The following is a 16,620-nucleotide window of genomic DNA, read 5'->3' on the forward strand; positions in this document are numbered from 1 at the left end:
ATATGATTCATGAGCTCCTCGCTCAGATCCATTCTATTCAACAGACATCAGAAGATGTCTATTGAATATCTTTAATTGGCAGGAGTCAAAATGTATGCCGCCGAGAGGACACCCAAACACCTGTGTTCACAAGAATCCAAGAGTGGAAGCAAGTGAAGTGTGCATGGATGGATGGATGCAATGGCAAAACGTGGCTTATGTTATACAGTAGAATACTACTCAGCCTTACAGAGGAAGGAGAGTCTACACATGTTGTGACGTGGACAGACCCTGAGGTCACTCTACCCAGTGAAATAAGCCAGTCATGAAAAGACAAACATTGCATGATTTTACCCACATGAGGTATTGGAGTGGTCAAGTTCATACAGACAGGCAGTAGAATGGGGGTTGTCGGGCTGGCAGGAGAGAGAAGTGGGGAGTTGTTGAATGTGTAGAGTTTGTGTTTGGGAGGTTGAAGAGCGTGGCAGCTGGATGGTGGTGATGGCTGCACAACAGTGTGAATGTGCTTAATGCCACTAAACTGTACACCTAAAAATGGTTACACTGGCCAATTTTACATCATATGCATTCACCACAGTTAGAAGTAAATAAATGAAGAAATATAAGAAGTCAACTGCTACTCGACTACCTCCCAAGAGCCCGCAGCCCGGGGGTTTTGACAGAACCTCATTAGACACATTGGGAAGTCTCCATCCAAACAGTAGCAGTAGGGGCCGATGCCTGGGCTTCCTAACCCACTCTCGCAGGCCACGCCAAAGCAGCACTGGCTCCGCTCCTCATTCGTGGGGTTTGGGCTGCCCAGCAATCCCCACTGGCAGAACCAGCAAGGGGCAGAGAGGAAGCAACGTTCCCCTCTGCTACACCCAAGCCCAAAGTCGAGCTCCCCGAACCTGTTGCCTGGCTGGGCTGACAGCATGGGCTGACCCCATGGTGGAATCAACACTTGGATGTCTGATGTGGTGCTTCTCCTTTCAGCCTGGCATGGGTCTGAACGTGAGGGTCTCAGGGGTCCTGTGATAGTGGCCACTGGAAAGAAGCACCCAAACTGGAAGCTTAAGAGTGAAGATTCCACCAATTTCTGAAGAAACCTGAAGTCTAGTCCTGAGTCGGGATGGTGATGAATGCAGACAGCATCCTCCTCAGTGAGAGGTGGAAGGTGGGAATGGAGGTGGGGGGGTGCACAAACCTCAGCACACCAACATGAGCCCCACAGTGAGCCTGATAGGCAATATCCACGTGGGGTTCAAGTGCTGCACCCCTTATCCTTGACAGTGACGGAAGAGAGAGAGGAGAGCGGAACAGAGGGCCCTGGCTTAGGGCCAGGTGACTCTTAGACTTCAGGAGCAGGAAGACCCTTAATCTGAATCTAAGCGACCCGCTGCTCCGGGCAGAGGGGCTCTGCCAAGGAAGATGTGTGTGGAGAGGGCTGCTGCTCCATTTCTGAATAAGAAAAGCAACTGAGAACTCCCTCCAAGGGAACCAGAAAACCCAACCCATTTCTCAACTGCCCTCACACTCACCAGGGCGGGGGGCCCTCCACACCCCAGGTGTGTGTGGTGCAGCCTGTCCCATCTCTCAAAGTACTTGCTATGTAAGAGCTCAAAGTCCTCCCCTGGAGGCAGAGAGGCAGGAGAGGTCCAACCTCCATTCAAAAGGGCTCACAGAATGCCCAGCAGAATAGAAGGGGAAAAAAATGACAGTGAACTGGACAAAGAGAAAATTTGAAAGGAAGAGAGAAAATTGCTAAATATGTCCTGTGTGGAAAAGCAGTTTCCCTACTAGGATTAAAATCCATGCTCTTTCCTGAAAGCTTGAGGGAGGCTCGTAAACACCAGCACAGTATGATAGAAAGTGGCCATCACATTACACTCAAGCGTAAGGGGGAAGGGAGAGTAAGCCAATTTCTCCCTTGATCCTTGCCCAAGCCCAAACACCAGGGGCACACATGAAGTCTGATTAGGTCAGGGTTATTGGATTGGAGCAGTGAGGAACAGTACACTCCAGTTTTGGGGCATTCACCTGAAAGGGAAAATACAGAATTATTATGCCTGCAATCCCAGCACTTTGAGAGGCTGAGGCAGGATGATTGCTTGAAGCTGAGCTCAAGACCAGCCTGGATAACATAGGGAGATCCCTGTCTCTACAAAAAAGAAGGAAAATTAGCCAGGCATGGTGGCACACACCTGTAGTCCCAGCTATTCCGGAGGCTGAAGCTGGAGGATCACTTGAGCCCAGGAGTTTGAGACTGCAGTGAGCCATGATCACTTACTGCACTCCAACCTGGGCAACAGAGTGACATCCTGTCTCACCAAAAAAAATAAATAAGTAAATAATTAATTAAAAAACAAAGAGACAAAATTATTATAGGACTTGCAGAAGAGTGGAGCTTGGGTGAAATTTAAATGCAGTCTTGATTTTATAAGCTGAAACAAAGCAGTGCTGCATGTCGATGGGTGACACGGTTTGGCTGTGTCCTCATCCAAATCTCATCTTGAACTGTAGCTCCCATAATTCCCACATGTTGTAAGAGGGACCTGGTGGGAGATAACTGAATCATGGGGATGGTTTCCCCCATATTGTTCTCATGGTAGTGAATAAGCCTCATGAGATCTGACGGTTTGATAAAGGGAAACCCATTTCACTTGGCTCTCATTCTCTTTTGTCTGCTGCCATGTAAGATGTGCCTCTCACCTTCCACCATGATTGTGAGGGCTCCTCAGCCATGTGGAACTGTGAGTCCAGCAAACCTCTTTTTCTTTATAAATTACCCAGTCCCGGGTGTGTCTTTGTCAGCAGCATGAGAATGGACTAATACAATGGGTCAGCCTCAGGACTGGATGGCAGAGTGGATGGAGGGTCCTGTTTCTTTGGAAATCATGACATTAAAACGGATGTGGAATTTTGTGCCTAGGATTCCTTCATCTGAAACTTTACAGCTGGAGTGGAAATTGAAGCAGCTTCTCTGTATCAGAGTGACTTCCATCCAGAGGTGGGATACTGCCTCTTACTACTGCAACTGCAGACAGCAGAGTTTTCAACAGCCTGTGGCTTGAGAGAACAAGGTCTTTCTGTGAATGAGAAAGCAGTGGTCGTTCTGACATGTCACAGCTTCAGCGTGTCCTTGGGAAGAACATTAGCAATGTTCCAGCTGGTTTTGTCTATTTCTATTATCCCAGACTCGTGAGTGGCCAGGCACAGTGTTACTTTCTCAGTCCAAGTTCATCGGCTCCACATGCCTTCTCCTCCCTGCTCTCTGCCCCGAGGCTGACCTGCAGGAACCACATCAAGGGTTCCCATGCCCCGGGCTTCTGCTTGGGATAGATCTGGCAAGAGTGAGAGGGAGTGAGGGGAGAGGACAAGGGCAGGGCAGCGGTCCCAGTGACTCCATTCCACAGGGCCGCCTGGAGAGGGCTGTGTCCTGGGTCTACAGAGGCTGCTTTGCACAGTCCCCTCCTGGGCTTGAGACCCACTTTCTTGCCTTTCCTTCCTAGGGGCTAACAGCTTGGCTGCCACCAAGCCAGCACCATACTCACCCACACCTTGTCAGTAGTGCACAAAGAAATCTCCTTGACTTATCTATTTTGAGTGTGCCATCTGTTTCCTGATACAGGTGGTACAGTCGTATAAATAAGTATCATTTAATAGATCAAGCTTCCTAATGTGCCGTTAGGAAGTCACACATTCTCGGGGGACTGGCATTGCCGCTGGGAGCCTTGGTTTCCCCAACGGGGAGTGCGGAGGGGTTGAAGTGCTGTTGTGTGGATTCAGTGAAGGAAACATCGGACCTGGCCATGTTAATTTTGTAAGCCTAGAGTGTCGCTTCCTGAGAAGGAGCTGTGGGCTGGACTGCGCATGCAGGGCTGAGTGCCAGGGTGTCCTCCCATGTCTCTGCAGGAACCACGCTCCCACCAGCGCTGGCTGCTCCCCAGAATCCTGCCTCCCTTCCATGCCTTGATCCAGCTCTGTGAAAAAGACGTTTTCAATTCCACATTTCAGTCCTCCCACTGCGCCTCAGCCTTAATGTGGAGCCACTTTAATACATAAAAGACTTGTCAGGGGAAATGTTGTCATTCCTGTAGCACATTTCTGGAGAAGAGCTTTGATTCATCAGTTTTTAATTCCGTGGGGAGATGGGACGAGATAAAACAGCCAAGTTCTGCCTTTAGAAATTCCCATGGCACTGCAAACTGCACCCTCACCTCAGGCTTTTGTTTGGCCCCAAATGGTTGGTTTTCCAACTTCGGCGGTTACCATTTCCTTGTGAGCAAATTGTGAAGAACTCGTGAGTTATTATAAACAAACCTAGGATCAGGGAATCCATGAACCCTGCAGTGAGCCTGATGGGTAATATTTATGTGGGGTTCAAATGCTGCACCCCCTCTCCCCAATAGTGAGGGAAGGGAGGGGAGGGGACCAGAGGCTCCTGGTGTGGGGCCAAATAACTCATAGACCTCAGAAGCAAGGGGGCTCCTGCTCACTCAGTTGTGAGTTATTTGGGGACAGATGGAACTTAATCTGAGCCCAAGCGACCCACTGCTGCAGGCAGAGGGATTTTTTCCACCAAGGAAGGTTTAAGGCCCTGGGCTGAGCAACCGTTCTATCCCCTCATCTAGGGCAATGCCTAGCATTGAGAAAGTGGTTGATAATTACTACAGGATAAAGTGACGTTTTAGCTTCATTTTTCCAGAGGAGACTCAAAAACATTAGGCAACTTGCCTAAGATGAGGAGGCTGGTAAAAGCCATCTCAAGGCTGCTAATTCAGGCCTCCAGACTCCAAATCCAGCCCTCGTGCCCCTTCCTGTGGCCCCATATGCAATGAGGATGCCAAGTCGAGACCGAACAGTACCTAATGTCAAGCACTGAGGGACAGACACTGCAATGGTACAAAGGGGGTCTTTGTCTCAGCCCCTCAGCCTTGAACTCGGGAAGTGGCTTGATTTATCAGTTCTGGCTATGTAGGTCCAGATTCAAGTACATCTGTGGGGTCATCCCACCAGGCATTGTGAAGTCACTGTGAGTAGTGAGTAGGTGCTTACTAAGAATGCTGGACTGAGATAATGCATGAAATAAGGATTTTAATCAACTACATTTGGGAAGAACAGCACACAGTGCTCCCTTCAGTATGTATAGTGCACACTCATGTGCTGAAGACGGAACAGTCCCATAGCAAAGTCATCTGTTTATGTTATTCAATCTAGCATTTCTCAAATGTATTTGATTTAGAAAACGTTTTTCCCCATCTTTATAACACACCTTGGGAAGCAGTAATGTTAGGTCAATCCCAGTAACCGAGATCCTGCAGTAGAGTCACCATTGTCCGCCCCATAGTTGGCATAGTTGGACCAGGAAACCTCCATATAGTCTTCTTAAATGGAAAACTATAGGCTGCAAGGAAGTTTTGGTCTGCAGAACTTCTCCCTTCTACTACTTCAAAGTCGAAAGTTATATATACCGAACATGTTCCCAGATGAGGAACTCTAGCAACTAGTGTTTCATACCTCTCCAAAGTTTTCAGTTCAGTTAGATCATGTCAGTTGCCCTGTCCACAAATTTAGGAAAATGAGAAAATAAAGTGATTGCTAGTAAGTCCCAAAAATGTCACACAGCTGAAAAACAACAGTGGAGTTTAGAGAAACAAACACACGTGGTTAGAAATTTCTATCAGGAAGCCACTTCCCCTTGTGCAGGACTCAACCCTTCTCTCTGAACGGACTGGAACCTTCTCTCACCTGCAAAATGACAAAGTGATGTAAGGCACCATTATCTTCAGTGCCAACATCACTGGGTCTCTTATTCCCCAAACCCGACAACTGCCCACTCTTCTCCGTCTTCATCCCTCCCTACTAGTTCAGAGTTTTGCTGTCTCTTACCTAGATATTTTTTGTAGCCACCAGATGGTCTCCCCTGTTCCCTTCTCTCTCAAGTTTTATCTACCTTGCACTCTCCTGGAGAATTATTTTCCTGATGATTGCAAGATCAAGTCACTTCCAGGCTCAAAAGCTTCAGTGACTCCCGCCTTAGCCAGTTATTTAAATTTTCTACAATGTAAATTCAACCTCTGCAAGTTCTTTTGCTAAGACCTGACTGTGTAGCTTCACAAGATGAACTTGCCATTTCCATTATGAGTCTTGAAATTCCAAGAGATTTGCCTTGCTTTTATGGTCCCCACACAAAGTGGCCATATGGCTCCATCCTTGACACCCAGCTACAACACTGGCTTCTCCATGCTGAGCTTTCCTTTTGGATCGCCCTGGTCAGAAGCAATCTTGTGCTGTTCTGAACAATGACAGTGTCTTATGTTGCCTGCTTTATAACCCTTACCACTTTCTTTGTCGTATTTATTTACCCACATATGTTATCTCCTGTACTGTAGTACGGTCATAGATAAAGGCAGACAAACCTAGTTTAGTTTACTATTCCCCTTTCTATTCTATTTCCTCTATATGCTCATATATAGGAAAACCCTATAAATGTTAGTGAAGTTGAGACGTAAAAACATTTGTGTTTCTGTGAATATCCCTCTAAAATCCAAATGTGATTGTTCTAAAAAGTACATACCAGCTATTTGTCTGGAAATCTTCAGTGCCCAGGAAAATAAAATCTAATATGACAGGAGAGATCTGTATTCATTTTGACTAAATGTATTCATCCAGGGACAAGCATAGATGGATCTCTTCCCTTTGTACCCAGCCCAGAATGAGAACAGCAGCTTCTACTGGACTCTAATCAGTGCTAGAGGAAGGACTTAACCAACAGCAGCAGTTATACCTGCTTGAGCCAACTTTGGCTCAAGATGTTGTCTACCTTAAGTCTACCTGAGCCAACTTATTGAACCACAATGCAGAGCTTCACTGACAATTTTTTTAAAAAGTTCTCCTGCCTTCCTCTTTCTTCCAGGCCTTTAGCAAGATCTGCAATGATCTAGAGCATTAAAAACCACCTTCTGGCCAGGCACGGTGGCTCATGCCTGTAATTCCAGAATTTTGGGAAGCTGAGGCGGGGGGATCACCTGAGGTCAGGAGTTTGAGACCAGCCTGGCCAATATGCGGAAACCCTGCCTCTGCTAAAAATAAAAAACAATTAGCCAGGCGTGGTGGCGAGTGCCTATAGTCCCAGCTACTTGTGAGACTGAAACATGAGAATCGCTTGAACTCAAGAGGCAGAGGTTGCAGTGAACTGAGATCCAGCCTGGGTGACAGAGTGAGACTCCATCTCAAATAATAGTAATAATAAAATAAAATTAAAAACCACATTCCTGTCATATTTCAGCCGTGAATCACAGGTACACAAACACTCGATTAGCTATGTTTTACAAGACAACTTCTGGCAAGAAACTAACAAAACAGTTGCATTTTAGACGTGCAGAAACTTCAACTCCCATCATGAATTTTACTGAGTGATCTCTGGAATGAATTGCCTGTCCTGGTGGGGGCGAAAAAGAAGCCCTTAGTTCATCTAACTGAGGAACAGGAAGTTCTAAATTTTGGTATGATAGCTTCATCCCTGAAAGGTGTTTTTCTTTCTTTTTAAAGCAGTTTCTGCAATTGACCAGAGCAATTCTCAAATACCAGCTATTGGAAATTCTCACATAATCTTCACAGACATGCTTTTCTCTTTCTGTTATTGTTCTATCAATAGCATTTGGCAGGGGACAATGAGAATTTTCCCATTTCCCACTAAATGTCATTAGATAAAAATTTGCCCCTGTTAACAGAAATGATTTTGCCTTATAAAAAGTTCTTATTCTTCCTGGAGCCAAGATGACGCTCTAAGATCTGCAACTTTTTAAAAAGTCATTTGTGGCTGGGCGCGGTGGCTCACGCCTGTAATCCCAGCACTTTGGGAGGCTGAGGCGGGCGGATCATGAGGTCAGGAATTCCAGACCAGCCTGGGCAAGATGGTGAAACCCTGTCTCTACTAAAAATACAAAAAGTAGCCAGGTGTGGTGGTGGGCCCCTGTAATCCCAGTTACTCAGGAGGCTGAGGCAGGACAATTTCTTGAACCTGGGAAGTGGAGGTTGCAGTGAGCCGAGATCACACCACTGCACTCCAGCCTGGGTGACAGAGCCAGACTCCGTCTTGAAAAAAAGAAAAGAAAAGAAAAGAAAAGAAAGAGTCATTTGTACTATGCTGACTAAGTGCGTTTATGCTTTTCTTTAGAAGAAGACATTATTTTCAACAATTTCTAGAAATCTATGCCCAAGTAAGATTTTAAAATTCAGACCAGAGAAAAAGCAAGGATTTAAGCCCACTCTGTTTTTATGGTTACCTGTATCATCTTGCTACTTAAGGCACTGATCGTGTAGTAAAATTAGGCAAAAAGAGAATAGTAGAATGGAATGTATCTATATTTTTGTTGTTGATTTCGTCTCCTTTTAGAAAATGTTTTGAGAAAATTTTATATCATGAAACAAACTGGTAAATAATTTAACAAGTTATCAGCCACCTTCGCATCTAACCAGAATTGATTTTGCTTTAGTTCTGATCATTATGAATATCAAGATTGTCAGTAATTTTGGGCTTACCTGCTGAAGACAGTAAGCTTCTACTTTGCCATTTTTCTTTTTTGGCACAAATTGTGTTGGCTGGTTTTGCAGGCAGGTGGCCTACACAGTCACATGGGGCCCTGTGCTCAGAGGGGCTCCCCACTTCGCTTGATGCTCTGCTGTTGCCGTCTTGAAATTCATAATAATTTTATTTCCAAGTTTGCGTTTTGTATGTAAAGTTTGTAGTTCTAATTTGCATTTCCCTAATGACTAGTATTGTTGGGTATCTGCTGATACGCTTAGGATTTGCTACGTTTGCATTTGCTTAGGATTTGCTATCTTTTCATATGCTTGGGACTTGCTCTCCTTGTATCTTCTTTTGTTAGGTGTGCATTCAGATCTTTTGCCCATTTTTTAAGAAATGGGTGGTTTGTTTCCTTATTGAGTTTTGAGTGTTCCTCGTATATTCCATATACAAGTTCTCTATTAGATTTGTGACTTGCAAACATATCCTGCTAGTTTTTGGTTTGTCTTCATTCTCTGGGTATCTTTTTATTCACTCTGTATTTCTGTGTATCTTTCACAGAGCAAAGCTTTTAAATTTGATCAAATTATTTTTATTTTTTGTATTTATTTATTTATTTTGATATAGAGTTTTGTTCTTTCACCCAGCTTGAAGTGCAGTGGTGCGATCTTGGCTCACTACAACCACTGCCCCAGCCCCCAGGTTCAAGCGATTCTCCTGCCTCAGCCTCCCGAGTAGCTGGGATTAATATGCACCCGCCAACACGACCAGGTACTTTTTTGTATTAGTTTTTACTTGAGATGGGGTTTTGCCACATTGGCCAGGCTGGTCTCGAACTCCTGACTTCAAGTGATCCACCCATCTCGACCTCCCAAAGTGCTGGGATTACAGGCATGAGCCACTGTGCCCAAACTGATCAAATTAAATTTATCTTTTGAAGTCATATCTAAAAACTCTTTGCTAAACCCTAGGTTATGTAGATTTTCCCCTACATTTTCTTTTGCACTTTTTTTAGTTTCATGTTTAATATTTAGGTCATAATCCATGAGCTAATATTGAAAAAGTTCTGAGGTGTACATTAAAGTTCTCTTTCTTTAATCCTTTGTTGAAATTACTATTAATAATTCTCCATTGAATTATCTTAACATCTTTGTCAAAAATCAATTAACTATATTGTTTGACCTTTCCAAACAGTTCCTGTGCCTTTCCATATACATTTTAGAATCACCTTATTGATTATTATTGATTCAAAAGCTTACTGGGATTTTGATTATGTTGAATCTCCACATCAAATTGGATGGAATTGACATCTTAACAGTATTGAGTCTTCCAAACTATGAACATGATATATTTCTCCTTTAATTTCTCTCTTTAGTGTTTTGTAGTTAAGCATACTGATCCTGCACATAATTTATTAGATTTATACCTACACTTTTTTTTACTTTTGGCTTAATACAGCAGAAATTTATTTCTTATAGTTCTGAACTCTGGGAAGTCCAAAATCAAGGTGCTAGCAAAATTTGGTTGCTAGTGAGGGCTCTCTTTCTTATACCTATGTCTTTTATTTCTTTTGATGCTTTTGTAAATATTTTTAAACTTTCAAGTTCCAATTGTTCATTGTTGGTATATAGAAAATATGCTTCACTCTCATATATCAACATTGCATCCTGCAACCTTGCCCAACTAGTTATAGCTATAAGGTATATATAGTGTATAGTTTCTAGTTATGGAAGCATTTTTTCTAGATTCTTAGGAATTTTCTAGATAAATAATTATGTCATATCCAAATAGAGACTTTTAAAATTTCTTCCTTTCTAATCTGTGTCTTTTTTGTCTTGCCTTACTACACTGGCTAGAACTTCCAGTAAAAAGTTGAATATGAATGCTGAGATAAAATATCCTTATGTTGTTCTTAATCTTTGTAGGAGAACATTTAGTCTCTCACCATTAAGTATGATGACCGCTGTAGGTTTTTCATAGATGCCTCTTATTGGGCTAAGAAAGGTCCCTTGTATTCATGGTTTGCTGAGAGGTTATATGATGAATGCATAAAATTAATTTTATCTCCATAGACCAACAACAATTGGAAGAAGAAAAAATTTTGAAGTACCATTTAAAAGAGCATCAGAAAATCTTAAATACTTAGAGATGAATTTAATTAAAAATATGCAAAACCTTTACACAAAAAACTATAAAATATTGATGTGGGAAACTAAAGAACACCTACATGAAAAGAAAAATATAGTAATTTGTAGATGGAAAGACTCAATATTATTAAGATATAAGTCTCCCCAGATTGATTTTCCCCAATTGTGAAATTGATCTATATATAGTCAACATGATCCCAGTCAACATCCCAGCAGGGCTTTTTAAAATTTTTTGTTTGTTTGTTTGTTTTTTGAGTTGTTTTGGTAGAAATTGACAAGCTAACTCTAAAATTATATAGAAATGGGAAAGACCCAGGAAAGCAAAAACTGTAATCAAGACTGTGAAATGTGCCTGTGGATAAACATACAGATCAATGCAACAAAAGAGTTTATATATGGATGGATGGAGGGATGGATGAATGGATAAACAGGTAGATATAAAGAGAGATACCTAAAGATAAATATACAAACACACACACACACACACACACACACACACATATAAAAAAAGAGACAGGTCAACCTTCCGACCTTTCTGGACAGGCAAGGCAAAGCACCCCCTGGTTTGAGGGGTTGAGCCTTCCGCTAATTTCAGGAGATTGAACCTGACCAACTACCCAACATGGGAAATGTTTCTAGTAAAACAAGGACAGGGAAAAAAGCCAACTCAGGGACTCAGGGAGAGGTGAAGGTAATCAGATTCCTTCTGATAGTCCTTTAGGGCGTTATGTTAAAATATTAGAAGGATAACGAAAGGACCAAAAACAAAAAGCAGCTGCTGTCCCAGCTTTACCCTCCTTAAGCAGCCACTTTGTTGTCAGTGTAAACAAGGGCGTAGCCCGAAACCTTGGAGGCCACTGACAACCCGTAGCCTTCTTAATCAAAAATCCTTAACCCAGTAACTGGTGGATGGCCCAAATGCATTCAATCTGTAGTGGCAACTGCTTTGCTAACAGAATAAAGTAGAAAAATAACTTTTAGAGGTAACCTCAGTGAGCACACCTCACCAGGTCGGAACTATCCTAAGTCAAAAAAAAAAAAAAAGAAAAAGAAACCTTACTAACTCAAAAATTTTAAAATATGAAGCTATTCTGTTAGAAAAAGATGATTTAACGTAAACCACGAATAATTCCCTTAACCCAGCAGGTTTTCTAACTGAGGATCTACATCTTAATTAATTACCACACAAAGGTCCAACCAGACCTAGAAGGAACTCCCTTTAGGTCAGGACAATAGATGGTTCCTCTGGAAGATTGAGGGGAAAAGCAACAGTGGATATTCAGTAAGTAATGGGGAAACTCTTGTAGAAGTAGAGTTAGGAAAATTGCCCAATGGTGAGTTGTTTGCGCTCAGACAAGCCTTAAAATACTTACAGAATCAGGAAGGAGCCATCTTTACCAATTCTAAGTTAAATATGGACTAAACGAAGTCTTATTAATAGCAAGGAACAATTGAAACCCCAAACTTACAAGGTTTTCAACAAAAGGAAGGTTTGTTAAAAGTTAACGGTGTAACATATATAATCCTAATTTACAATCCTGTGGCCTTAGGCAGTCTAGTCCACAAACATGAAGGAATTTCACTTTGGAAAAGAATGGTTATCTTTGAGAGAGAAAAAAAAGTTTTTGTTTTGAAGGTTTAAGCAAGTTTTGAAATGTTAGTTGTAAAGGAAATTCTGTGTGTAAACATTGGCTAAAGTTAAAGGGGTATCATCCAGTTTTTCTGTGAGCTGGACATTAAAGTAAAAGCACAACGGGTTTTTCTTAAAGCACTAACCTGCTCTTTAACAAAAATTATAAAAGGTTAAAAAGAGTCTATAAAATTCTTACCTTATGGTCAGACATTAAAAATGGATAAATATGTCTACAAGGTTTTATTAAAATTGAGTTTAACATTAACAGCACGCTAATATAAAGGTAAAATTTAGCTTATCTGGTATAAAATCATACAGGAGGCATTGTCAAATATAAAATGGTGTCTGGCTTTCTTTGGTCTAAAAACTAATAAAAATAGGTGCCAAAGGAAATGTCTCAGCAAGAAGGCACTAAGGACTATAAAGTCCACTGCTGATGTCCCCACATTTAAAACAAAAGATCAGTTTCTTAGAAATTATGTACTTGGTTTGTCCTCCACCTTCTCTTCCCTTAAAACAAAAGGTCTTTTAGCACAGCCTCCACCCGTGGAGTTTCCAGTACATCGGCACCAGCCTGGGGATCACATTCTCATCAAAGGGTGGAAAGGAGGGAAACTCAAGACAGCCTGGGAAGGACCCTACCTTGTGCTGCTAACCACGGAGACTGCTGTTCCTACAGTGGAAAGGGATGGACACATCACACGCGAGTTAAGCAAGCACCATTATCATCAGAATTATGGGCCATTGTTCCTGGATCAAGCCCTACCAAATTAAAGCTAAGAAAAGCTTAGTCTATCTTTTCCTTTCCTTTCCTAACCCGGTGCCTATATCTATTACTATTCCTACCAGGAGCAACTCTAACCCCACTTTAAAGCGTTTCTATGGTTTAGGAGCAGAGGTCGCTGGAAAGGATCCTATAGGCTTCTTTAAGATATACTTTTTTCTCCCTCCTCCACCTCCTACAACTGCCCCTTTCCCAAACCTAAGCAATCAAACTATGCCTCGCCTCATGCCAAATGACAGAAGCAAGGTCTCAGTAGTAAAAATAGGAGACCTAAGGCAAACCATAGCCATTGAAACAGGATATAAAGATATAAATGCCTGGATAAAGTGGATTAAGAATTCTGTTCACACTTTAAACAAAAGCGACTGTTAACACTTGTGCACACGGTAGGCCAGAGGCCCAGGTTGTTTCCTTTCCACTAGGATGGTCGGCAAATCAAGCAGACGTGGAGTGCATGTGTTATGCCCAGACTGTTTGTTCCCCAAAGAAGACCACCAGAGTCCAGAGTCAAAGCCAAGCGGCAGGGATCTTTACTGCAAGTTCGAACTTGGTCCCTCCTTTACACAGTATACAAGAGGGCCCCGAACAATGCGAGCTTTTTATAGCCCGAAAGTTGCAGGGGAACAAAGAAATTCTTTTGGCTCCCGCGCTTTCAGTAGCCTTGAACGGCTGTCTCCTTATCGGAGACTTTCCAGGTAGTGTTTATACTGGGCTCAGGGAGTTTGAGAGATATATGGTGGTGGGATGGGAGGATGTGTCTGTGCTAGGCTCAGGGAGTTTTGAGCCCGGGGCTGAGGAATGTGCCCAGCTCCTTTCACATGGTAGCTCTTTTTCAAGATTCCAGTGCCTGGAATAATGAATTGTGCCAAGTTCTTTCTCTGCTATTTCCTGAAGTTCAACACCCTGTGGGTCAGCCCCTGAGGGGCACCCAGTCTCCATCTTCGAAAACTAATTTTACCTCATGTCTCCAATGACAAGGGGAAAAATGTGGCATTCCTTGGAGACTTAACAGGATGCAGTGAAGTCAGGTACTTCCAAGAGCTGACGCATCAGTCTGCCCTTATTCATCTCTGAGCGGATGTATGGTGGGATTATGGAGGACCTTTACTGGACACTCTGCCAAATAATTAGAGCAGTACTTATGCTCTAGTTCCATTGGCTATCCCTTTTACTGTGGCATTCATCAACCAGAAAGAGTAAAACAAACAAACAAACAAAAAAACATAGCTTCAATTCTTACCTCTTTAACAACTATAATAAGTATACTCCTTCTTCTTCAGTATTGTCTGGACGGGTGGAGAGGACAAAGACGACTAAGATGGCGCATTTCCGGGTTCTTCATCACCAACTTACCCGGGCGCGGGAAAATGCAGCCCGCGCCCGGGAAAAATGCAGACCAACTGCGCAGGCGCAACGTGACGTCCAAACGAGGAGACCGAAACCTACCTAGCCCCGCCCATGGAACGCCCCAGACACGCCCATGTCCCGCCTACTGCCCTCCCACTCCCAGGCCCTAGACATAAAAAACCGCTCCGGGCAGACGTCCGGCGCGAACTTCTTCGGCCCCTCCTCATATCCGGACCTAGGAACCTCGCCGGAGAACGCTGGCGCGACTTCCTCGGCCTCCACCGCTGGAGACCGGTGAACTTCGCCCTTTCGTCCTTCACATTGGCTAGCTAATAAAGTTTTTTTTACCTTGCCTACTTGCCTCATCTCTGGCGCCTGCTCCGGTGGTCGCGTAAAACAAATCAAGTATTACGTTGTACCATACATCCCACAGTTAATCAAAGCAACTAAGCCAAGACATGTTAAGCAAGTTTCAAGAGGAAAACTATAAAGTAAAAGAGGAGGGATTGTAGAAAGTAAAAAGTTTCTTCTTCAAAGTTCCCCCTTCTTGTTAAAGAATAAATCGTAAGTGTTAGAAATAATGGTTCCTTTTAAAGGCCAACTTTCTTCAAGCCTCTTTGCTTTGTGCTAATAACTCTTAGTTAAGCCCTATCCTATGTAACTGTCGGACATGCTCACAGGCACATCCCAGCTCACAGCCTATGCCCCTTCCTTATTTGGAAATGTTACTGCTTCCTTAAACCTTTTGTAAGCAACTTCTTTGTTCTTCCCTGCACTTACCTATTTAGGAAAGTTTTAGGCTAATAGCAAACCGGGTATCAGTTTAAGATTGTGAGGTCACGCTCCAGCCAATGGATGCAGGACACTGCAGTAAGGACGACCCAAATAAATAAGTCTGCTTTTCCTTTGTTCAAGTGTGCTCCCACCATTGTTCCATCTGCAATTGAGCGCCCTTTCTGCAGAAAGTAAAGATGGCCTTGCTGAGAGGTCTTTTGTCTCTGTACTGACTTTTCTTCATGGCATCGATTATCTATTTCTAACAATTTTGGTATTTTTAACAAGGTGGGAGGTGGGAACAGATGTAAAGACCTACAGCCACAAGAGATCTTTTCCCTAGAAAAGAATTTCAAGTAAGTGGAACCAAAAACTGGCCTCAGTTACTAAACAAACACATCAACAGAAATTCAATTGAAAATGCTCATAGAAAGCCTTCTTTTGTCAAGTAACAGCTTCTTGGTATAACAACTAACGTAAATTATTGCCAAAATAGATATTTACATTGAATTGAATAAAGTAACTTGCTTTAGAAATCAGACAGGTGGATCACCTGAGGTCAGGAGTTCGAGATCAGCCTAGCCAACATGGTGAAACCCCATCTCTACTAAAAATACAAAAATTAGCAGGTGCCTATAATCCCAGACACTCAGGAGGCTGAGACAGGAGAATAGCTTGAACCCAGCAAGCGGAGGTTGCAGTGAGCCAAGATCATGCCACTGCATTCCAGCCTGGGCTAGAAAGAGCGAAACTCCGTCTAAAAAAAAAAAAAAAAATAGCTAAAAGCTGGGAGCATTGTATCAAAATGTTGAGGTTCAGATGACAACAGTTACTTATGAATGGCTATCTAGCTATCTGTTAATGAGTTGCCTGGTCGTAGAGTCTTAACCATTTGCATATAAGAGAGCAAGCGTCTCTGTTTGCTGTATCAGGGAGTCATGCATTTACCACAACACAATGTGGTAGGCTGGACGTTAAGGAATATGTTTTTAAAAAAGGGACTTGGGAACCCAAATAACCTAGACTCATCTGTATTTTAAGCAACTAGTCTAGCTATACTTTTTAGCTATTGCAAGCTATGGGAAGTGAGGGTGGGGCGTCTGGAGCGGAAACGGCAGGCAGTCAGCACGCCCTGTATTTCCTGCCGATGGCAATGATAGTGAGTTTCTCAACCCCCTGCCTCTGTTTCACCAGCAGATTTCAGGGGTGTGCCTGATGAAGCTTCTTGACTGTGTCACTTGCAAAAGCTGGTCCACCTCAGCAGCACAGTGAGGACTTTGGTTTTTTATCTGATGTGCAGCTTCCCTCACAACCTAGCAGCGACTCAGTGTCGCTGGAGGCGTTTTCTTTCTCCGTCCCTGCCTTGTAGCCTGCTCTGCCTGCTGAAGTCTTCTCCCCTGGGAAAGGACACTTCCCCTTGGTG

At 43.1% G+C, this 16,620-nt stretch overlaps 1 long non-coding RNA gene across 2 annotated transcripts in view; it reads right to left on the reverse strand.

The window, feature by feature from the left end:
• LOC110741108 overlaps nt 1–14,474 on the reverse strand; it is a 34,832-nt gene extending 20,358 nt beyond the window's left edge. For both annotated transcript variants that reach the window (XR_002516812.2, XR_002516811.2), the window contains exon 1: nt 14,317–14,474. This is a non-coding gene — a long non-coding RNA (uncharacterized LOC110741108). The remainder of the gene's footprint in view (nt 1–14,316) is intronic.
• Between the last annotated feature and the right edge of the window lie 2,146 nt (nt 14,475–16,620).

Source organism: Papio anubis, chromosome 14, assembly GCF_008728515.1.
Source record: "Papio anubis isolate 15944 chromosome 14, Panubis1.0, whole genome shotgun sequence".
Taxonomy (NCBI): domain Eukaryota; kingdom Metazoa; phylum Chordata; class Mammalia; order Primates; family Cercopithecidae; genus Papio; species Papio anubis.